A 9,038-nucleotide genomic window follows, 5' to 3' on the forward strand; every position below is an offset into this window, starting at 1 on the left:
TCCAGGTGCCACAGACGGGAAGCTTAGTCCCACAGGAAGAGGCTGGAAGTCCCAGATCAAGGGCAGGGTCGGTTCCTCCTGAAGCCTCTCTCCTTGGCGTGCAGATGGCTACCTTCTCCATGTCCTCACACGGTCTTTCCTCTGTGAGTGTCTGTGTCCTGATCTCATCTTCTTATAAGGACACCAGTCCTATTGGATCGGGCCCACCCACATGACCTCATTTTACCTTAATTACCTTTTTAAAGGCTCTATCTCCAAATATAGTACATTCTGAGGTGCTGGGTGTTAGGGGACTTCTGGGAGACACAGTTCAGCCCATAACACCATTTTTCACGCATCTGTGACTGAAGACGTGGCATTCCGCAGTCAGAGAGCCCAGCTCCCCTGTCTTTGCCCTCCTGCACTTGTTCCCTGCCCCAGCACAAGCTTAGGAGGGCTCGAGCAGGCGCCCTTGCAGCCTGGACCTCTGTGTTTTTGGAGAGTGAGAGCGGGAGAGTGAGGGAGCAGGAAGGAGAGCAACCGGCCAGCCTGAGTCTTCCTGCGAAAGCTGGGAGGGTCTGTGCCTTTAACTGAGCTCCCCTCTCCTCAATGAGGGAGGCCCAGGGGCTGATCCCAAGGGGGTGGTGGTAGTTTCAGCGACTGTGTTTATGTTCCCGGTCCCAGCAGCTGCCAGGAACAGACTGCTAGTGGGGCTTTGCCTGTTGGGGAGGCACTGTTTATACAGCTACTGAAGAAACAGAACCTGGCGTTTGGTGGCATCACAGGGAGGTGGGGAGGGGAAGCTGTAGTTGCCGTCAGCTGTGTTTATGGAGCATCTGTTCTGGATACGGCAGCATCATGGAGCCAGATCCTGAAGGAGGGAGGGAGAGAGGACAGGCGCAGTCCTGGTTCTCCGCGTGCTCGTGGCCCACCTGCAGTCACAGGGCCAACAGGTGCGTGAAATCACTTGAAGAGAAAGCATGCCAGTAACAAGTGGAGTCAGGAAAGAGTTGAAGTGAACGAGATGTAAATCCCTCAGCTCTGGCTTCCGCAGCCCCCAACAGGGGGGTGTTACGGTGAAGGGTGTGGAGTCTTCACTCGGGGCCACCTTTCTGGGGCTCTTCCCTTGATGCACCCTGACGGGACATGCGGCTAATCTGAGCGAACCATCGCTCTGAGGGACTAGCGACTAGGGATTGCAAAAATGGCTGGGCTTGCAGACCTACAGAAGACCTGTCATTTCACAACATCTTTACACTTCCCTTCAGTCTTCCTGCTCCAGTGTGCCTCCCAACTTGAGCTGCTTGGGCAGTGGCTTCATTCGCAGCCCCAGCTGTGCGCTGGTGTAGACACTGCTACACAGACATCTGCCTCCCGGCCCATTGCGGGAAATTCTTGCTGAACGTGAGGCCTCCCACTGCACTTGGTCCCCGTCCTGTGGCCCTGCTGGTTCAGAAGGTGTCTTGGAGTGGGATGTAACTTCTGTCTAACGAAGTGGCACAGAACATAACTTAACAATGCACTATTTTGAGAACTATCCAGTTACTCTGTGGGAGAGAAAGAGGCGCAGAGCTCAGGCAGAATGATGCCATCTAGACTGCAATTTAGGAACTCGTTTTCCTTTACAGTGGTGTCTCTGGCCATTGTACGCCTCCTAGGTTTGGATCTGGGGGCAGGAAGATGAAATTGGAAGCGGCAGGTACATGTACAAACCGAGACCCTGTATGCACAGGGTTTGAATGTCTGAGGACTCACTGCTATTTCACCAGCGAGACATTGAAACCTTCAAGAGCGAATGATCCCAAATCCTGGAAACCCGTGCGCCCGTCTGGCGGCATCGCTCACGCCAACCTGCAGGTTCTCAGAGCGCTTTCTTCACACCACTGAGAGCACCAGGGCCGATGCAGAGAGGCGCAGCCCTCCCCCCACCCAGGAGGAGTCTCTCAGCAGGCAGCGAGGCTGAGCCCGGAGTGCTGGGGTCAGTCATACATCGGGTCCTTGTAACTAACGTCTCTGTGATGCTGGGCAGCTTCTTTAATTGCCCTGGGCTTTGCTTTCCTCATTTGTCAAATCAGTGTACTAATGCTACCCGTCCTCTAGGCTTCTTATGGGGATTAAATGCGATGACGCATGTGGAACATTCAACACCAAGTGGTAGCTATTAATATAGTTGACACCCAAATCGGGCATCCATGAGGCAAAATACACGGCTTTACTCACATCTCTAGCTTCTAGCAGAGTGAGCGGTGCACAGTAAGTGTTCAACAAGTGTTGGCTGAATAGATGAATAAACGAACATATTAGTTGGAGGTCAAATTGCATAGACATATGTGTATTCTGCCTACTTCCAAAAATGTTAACTCAGAATGAAGAACAAAGAGTTGTAGTGGGGAAAGAAAGAGAACATTACATCAAGAGATTCTAACAGAAGGGAGCTCCTACGTTTGTAAATAATACTTAGTTCTAAAACTCTCAGCAGCCAGCATATATCTCATACAGATTAATTTGGGCTGCACCTGAGATGAATAATCCAGCTGGGAGCAGAACATAATGGGAAACAACACGGACCTCGGAGCCAGCCCGCTCAAGTTCACATCCCAGCTCTGCCACTTTGGAGCGCTGTGACGTCACCTTGGTGCTGCCACGTCCCTACCTGAGCATGTCTCATTGGGTTCTTGGGAGGATTAAATGAGTTAGTATGCAGAAAATACTTTTGTACCACCTGCTGTGTGCCAGTTCCTGTTCTAAATGTGAGCTCTGATCATCTGGATTCTTTGCTTCCCATTAAATTCAGGTGTTGGTTCATCATCTCAAAGATGCCTGCAGAATCCGCCTCTCGCTGTGGGACTTAAACAGCGGACGACATCCATCTCCAGGACCACAATCTCTTTGAGAGCTGAGGTTTAGATTGTGAAGCAATTAGAGAAACCTGAAGGCTAAGGTGGAACGTTTGAGGAAGCACTCACATGGCACACTGTCTGGGAAGGGCGGGCCCTGGCCAGGGAGGCTGGCAGGAGCTGGGCGGGATGACACAGACGGTGGGGAGGGCAGCGCGGGCAAAGCGTGGAGGTGAGAACAGGAACCTGAGGGCCAGCGAGTGAACAGAGGAGTCTGACCCCGCAGAGGCTTTGGGTAGGAGGGAAATGGACAGAGGCTGAGAGGGGGCCGGGCTGATTGCTGAGGGCCTGGACAGAGGCCTGGGGTGGAGGACGCGTGGCCGCTGTTTCTGTGACCTCGCTCAGGGATGTATATTGCCCGGGGATTTCAGGGTACAGATAAGCCCCAGTTTTGCCACGGCCTGTGATCCAGAGACTCCACTGGCCCTCCTCACGCTCTTCAGGGCCTGACGCCCCTTCCCACCACACAGTTTTGCCTGTGAACCCACTGGGTCGTTCTCTGTGTCCCCAGAACCTCACTCAGTGCTCCATGCATTGTAGCTACTTGTCTAGGTGCGTTCCAGCTGCTGTAACAAAATACCACAGACTGGATGGTTTAAACCACAAACAGTTATTTCTCAGAGTTCTGGAGGTCAAGACACTGGCAGGTTTGTGTCTGGTGAGAAGCTGCTTCCTAATTCATAGATGGCTGTCTTCTTGTGGTGTCCTCCCGGGCAGAGGGGGCATGGGAACCCTCTGGGGTCTCTTTAAAATGGCATCAATCTCATTTATGAGGGCTCCAGCCTCATGATCTCATCACCCCCAAGACCCCCCCACACACTGGGGGTTGGGAGTTAACATATGAATTCAGGGGGCACACCCCTAACCGTACTCAACCTACTGCATTAACCCAAGGAGGGCAAATGGTGGAGGAGAATTAATACCCGGATGCCCCAGGGGAGTGAAGGGGCTGCCTCCCAGAGGGAAAAGGAGGGGCTCAGAGGAAGGTGGGCAGTGGGGGCTGCACCCCACTTGCTTCTGTGACAGTGAGATTGCTTCGCCTCTTCTTTCCTGCACCCACTTCTCCAGAGCGGGCCTTCCTGAAAAGGTGCAGCTGGAAGGAATCCATAATTCGACCAGAAAGGGGCTTAGCCATGATCTCCTCCGATGAAACTTCAGGGCGGCATGTCCCAAAGCCTGGGGACAGGGCACCTTGCGTCTCAGTACATTTCATTGAGCCCTCAGGCCAAAAGAACCAGCAGTTCCATTTATTAATAAACAACCTAGTAAGTATTTGTCTTAACAACTCAGTATCTACTAGACAAATTAATACACATACACTGAAAACAATAATATTGTTTTGTTATTCTTAACCGTAATGATTTACTTCTGGGGTGTCTGCGCTTTGGGCACTTCACCAGGGAATGAGGTTGGATTCTCGCTTCCTGTTCCACGCTGATTTTCACGTGGTCCCTGCTTTTTATCACAGCAAACGCCACAACCCAGCTTTGCAAAGATGAGGCAGCGCCGTCCGGTACAGGAGGCCGGTGCCTTGAACAGGCCGCGCGCGCGCGCCGTTCGCCAGCTGTGCGCTGTCGCTGGGTCCCCCCATCCCCCAGAACATTCCAAGCGGCCAGCGGCGCCCTGTGAGGCCCCTGAGGCCCCAGCACCTCGGTGCTCAGTTCAGGACCCCGGACTTACGGGACTCGGGAGGAGTCCGCGGCCAGAATGGAGAAGGGGGTTGCCCATCTTCAGGCTCCGCCGGCGGCTGTCCCTCTGGGCTTCACGGTCCTGCGACCCCGGGTACCCAGTGAGGCGGGATCTCTCATTTCAGGCCTCCCGGCTCTCTCGGCCCCACATAAGCGGACCCCTCACAGATGGTCCGCTCAGGTCTTGGTGAGTCCTTCCCGCTGGGACCCTAACTTGCTACGTGGCAGCTCATTTCACTGTTTCAGCTCCTCCAGCAAAACCCGCCCCGCAGTTCCTGCCAGGGGCCCTGCTTCTGGCCGATGCGTTTGCGTCGAGTGGCCCCTCCCCACCCCCTGGCCCCCCCCTTTCTGGAGCCTTCCCCGGGAGCTCCCTAAATGATGTTTGCTGATGGCGGAACGTCAGTTGGGCTCCCCTCAAATCCCGCCGAGCCCCCTGTTTCACAGCTTTCTAGAACCTAAGTTCTGCCTTCCTCTGCATTTTTTCCTTTCTTTGGCTGCACCTTTTCAGGACAAAGAAGCAGGAGCCTTCCAGACGGTTGTTCATTCGAACAGCAAGTGACAGGTGGAAACGAGCCCTCATGAAACCTTCTCCAGGCCCCTGCGGGAAGACACGCCACCCAGGGCCAGGATCTAGGGGTTCAGCGGGCGGCTGGCCCCAGTGGTGGAGCTGGCGAGGCCCCATGGAGGGCCTTCCTCTGAAAGCGGACTGGACCTGCCAGTGGAGCGAAACGTGCTTTCACGACGAATGGACATCCATCCACACTCTCCATGGCAACTGTGCGCTCAGCACCAGGCCAGGAGGTGCTGTGGGGCCATAACACTGATTTGAGACTTAGCTCCTTCGCCTCAACATTTCTTATTTAATTGTGGAGATGAGGCAGGTGGATCTGACAGCAGACACTTTAAGAGTGTGTGGGTACGTGCTAAACTGGAGAGGGGAGAGGCCACGGTTGGCAGCACAGAAAGTCCTGTAACTGCAGGGCTTTCGGAGGGAGTCAGGGGATATTAGCACGGAAAGGGACACCAGGCTTGGCCTGGAAGCCAGGTGGGTTTGGGGGAGGGAAGGGAGAAGGTTGAGGATTGCAGGAAGAGTCAGACATGACGAAGTCCCACTGGGGCTGTAGGAGTGGTGGGAGTGTAGGGTGTTTGTGGGGACAGTGAGACCAGAGGGTGAGCAGACATTATGGGGCTTGCACTCGTGGGGCTGGGAGCCAGGTAGAGTGTGTGCCTTTGGTGTGGCAGCCTCGCTGGGTGGACCCGGTGCCCCAGCTGGAGGCTTCCACGTTTCCATCCTGGTTTGTTCTGACTGCCCACGTCTCAGCGTGGTGCCTCCTCTTAAGCTCGTTTTGCAAAGCGTTGTACTGATCGCCACCTGTGAGTCCATCTGTGTGCTTTCACAGGCCTCCCGCCCTCTGACACCGGCTCCCACCACTCACAGGTGTGCGGGCCACAGCCCGGCGCCAGGGCTGGAGCCGGGAAGTCTCCACCTGCGAGCTGGGCTGCTCTGCGGCCAGGTGGCTCCAGTTCTCCCACTGGCCCCTTTCAACTCACCCTCCTCGCCGTGTATATCACACACACACACACCGCACCCATGATGCATGCCACACACGCACACTACACACACACTCTACACCCAACACCACACACACCACACACACCCTACACACACTCTATACCCATGACACACAAGACACTACACACATAGCACACAACACACTAAACATACACTATACACGTGCATAGCCCTTCACGTTATTTTGTCAGCAGAATTTGTTTTCCTCTAATTGCAGACTTAGCAAACACCTTTTGGGGCATTAGCTAGATGATTGAAGGGAACTTGATAAAATAAGTCACTTAAAGTCACTTCTGTACCACATTTCTTATCTGCTTTTCTATGGGGGCTTCTTCTGCTGTCCCAGTCCCCCTGGTTCTTCCTCAGCCTTGCCCACGTGACACAGGGATGAACCTGTCAGTGGTGCAGGTGTCGCTGGCGTCCCTCAGAGTTTGTACCCAGGGGAAATAAACACAGATGGCACATCACCGGCTACCACCCCCCATCACGCCTCTCTCTCCCCTGTGAAAACCAGCAGCACCGGCTTTCTAGTGATGTGGAGGTAGTTTCCATCCGTTATTTGAGGGGAAAAGATTAATTCAGTGAAGTAACATATACGCAGATATTTTACACCGAGAACTTGCCACCTGCTCAGTAATTTGAGTACACGTTGACATAAAAATACATCCTGGAGATTATAATTATTTCTTCTCTGGAAAACCCACCCAAATCCTGCTCTTCCTCGAGTTCTGCCTCTCCGCAGACAGGACCTCCGTTCCCTCTGCTCCAGCTGGAAACCCTCGAGTCGTCCTCGCTCCTCACTCAGCATCTACATCCAATAGTCAGCTGTGTCAGTTCTACCTGGAATGTGTTTCTTCCAAGGAACGTCAAGTACATCCACCGTTCATTATTTAGACATCTTCCTGGGAGGTGCTGGATCGGGGAGAGACCCACAGATCCGGGACAGATGCCAGGGAATTGGAGGCGTGCGAGTTGACTTGTCTAACTAGGACAGTGAATCTGGAACTCAGCTGGGATGACAGCCCAGTGTTCCTGAGCCCCGGGCTCTGCCCAGGTGGTAGAGCCAGAGTCTTTTGGAGACTTAAAAACATGTCATTTTCAGAAGATCCTTGCAAAAGAATGAACAAAGAGGACAATTAATACTGATGCTGTGATTGATGGTCCCAACAAAGCCACACAAGAGCACCACCCTGGGGAGAGGGTGCCGGATGACAAATTCAATAGAGAGCCACTGCAGATGAAGTTTTGCACAATAAATTCATATACTCGTATATAATCTAGTAGTTTATGTTTTCATAGATATCATCTTACTTGAATCTCACAACCACCATGTGAAATAAGCACTTGAGGGAACTGTACCATGAGGAAGTTAAGTGACCTCACTTAACTACGGTCGCAGAGCCAGAAAAGGGGATGGCAGACTGCTGTCCAGCCGCACCCAGTCCGCAGTGTCGCTGGCCCTCGCTGGCGGGAAGGAATGCGCTATCTGGAGTCTTACCTTTTCTGCTGCCTTCCAGCCACACCAGCTGTGCAGTCCCCTCCTCTGCCTGCAGGCAAGAGCTTTAGAGGTTGTTGGGGACCTGCTGTGGTGGGAGAACTGCTAAGTTAGGGCTGTTCCGTACCCCCAGCCCTCTTCCCCCAGCTCTCACTGTCCTCCCTGAAAATCCCTGACCCTGGCTCGCTTCTCTCCTGTTAATTTTGTGCTTCATCCTCTCCACCCACATTACTCCCGTTATTACCCATCTGTGACTTCTGAGAGCAAGGCATTTATCAGAGTTCTCTTTTTGAGTAAATAACTAACTGAGAGATTTATCTCTCCTAAGATAGTTGTGAATTCAAGAGTCATCCATCATAGCTGAATTTAGCAATCTCCTAGAAACGGTGATTTAAGGCAAAAAAAAAAAAAAAGGCTTCTATGATAGAAATGGTATAATTTATGCTTCCAAGAGCAGGAGTGATATGGTGGCATCAGACCAGCAAGGCTTGGTTCATGAACCAGGGTCGTGGAGCCTCTGTGAGATTTCAGACACCCCATCACCTATCATTATAGAGGTCAAGCGGACCTGATAACGTGGCCATGTAAGGACTCAGCTCTGTGCAGATTTGGGTCCTGGCTGTGGGACCCACAGATGGAGTGAGGGAGAAGTGAGCCAGAGAGAAACCAGGGAGCTCGGTCACCTTCCTGGCCATTCACTCGTCCGTGGTCTACCTTCTGGACCCTCCACCAGGCCTTGGCCCCTGGTTGGCCCCCGTCTCCTTTGTTACTGCTGGTAATTGAATGTCTTCCCTGGGGCCTTTTGACTCTCTGGATGCTCCTTTCTGTTTATACGTATGGAGGAAAAACTCATCTCCTGGCTGTGTTTTTTCAAGTATTATTTAGGGACATTTGTGACTCTATTCAGCAGAAGTTTACGGGGGAGTGGAGAGGGTTGGTTTCCACCCCATCTCAGACCCCACTGTTTAAAAATAAGACAAAAGACGGGAGTGGCTTTGAAAGGACTCCTCAAAAGCCTGCCCCTGGAGCCTGCCTCTGCCGATGAACTCACAGCCCCGAGGCAGCGTGAGGGGGGAAGACAGCAGCATGGCCAGAAGGGAATTGCGAGTCTCCCCACGGCTCCCATGTGCACGAGCGAAACTCACTTGGGCAGCAGGGGCTCGGCTTCTCGGCTGCCGCCAACGCCATGAGAACTCTGAGTGCCACAATCCTACCGACTTTCCTTTCTTCACTTCAAAGTCTGCACCTTAGTTGCTCCGCAGCTTTAAAAGCCATCCATTAGAACGCATTTTAAAGATTAGCTATCACAAAGTGTTAGCACCTACAAACATAGGTTCCCTACCAGGCACACAAGAGGGGCCAAGTAAAACTGGAACGCCAGACTTATGGCAAGAAGAGTGTTTTTA

Source organism: Equus asinus, chromosome 1 (assembly GCF_041296235.1).
Source record: "Equus asinus isolate D_3611 breed Donkey chromosome 1, EquAss-T2T_v2, whole genome shotgun sequence".
NCBI classification, from domain to species: Eukaryota; Metazoa; Chordata; class Mammalia; order Perissodactyla; family Equidae; genus Equus; species Equus asinus.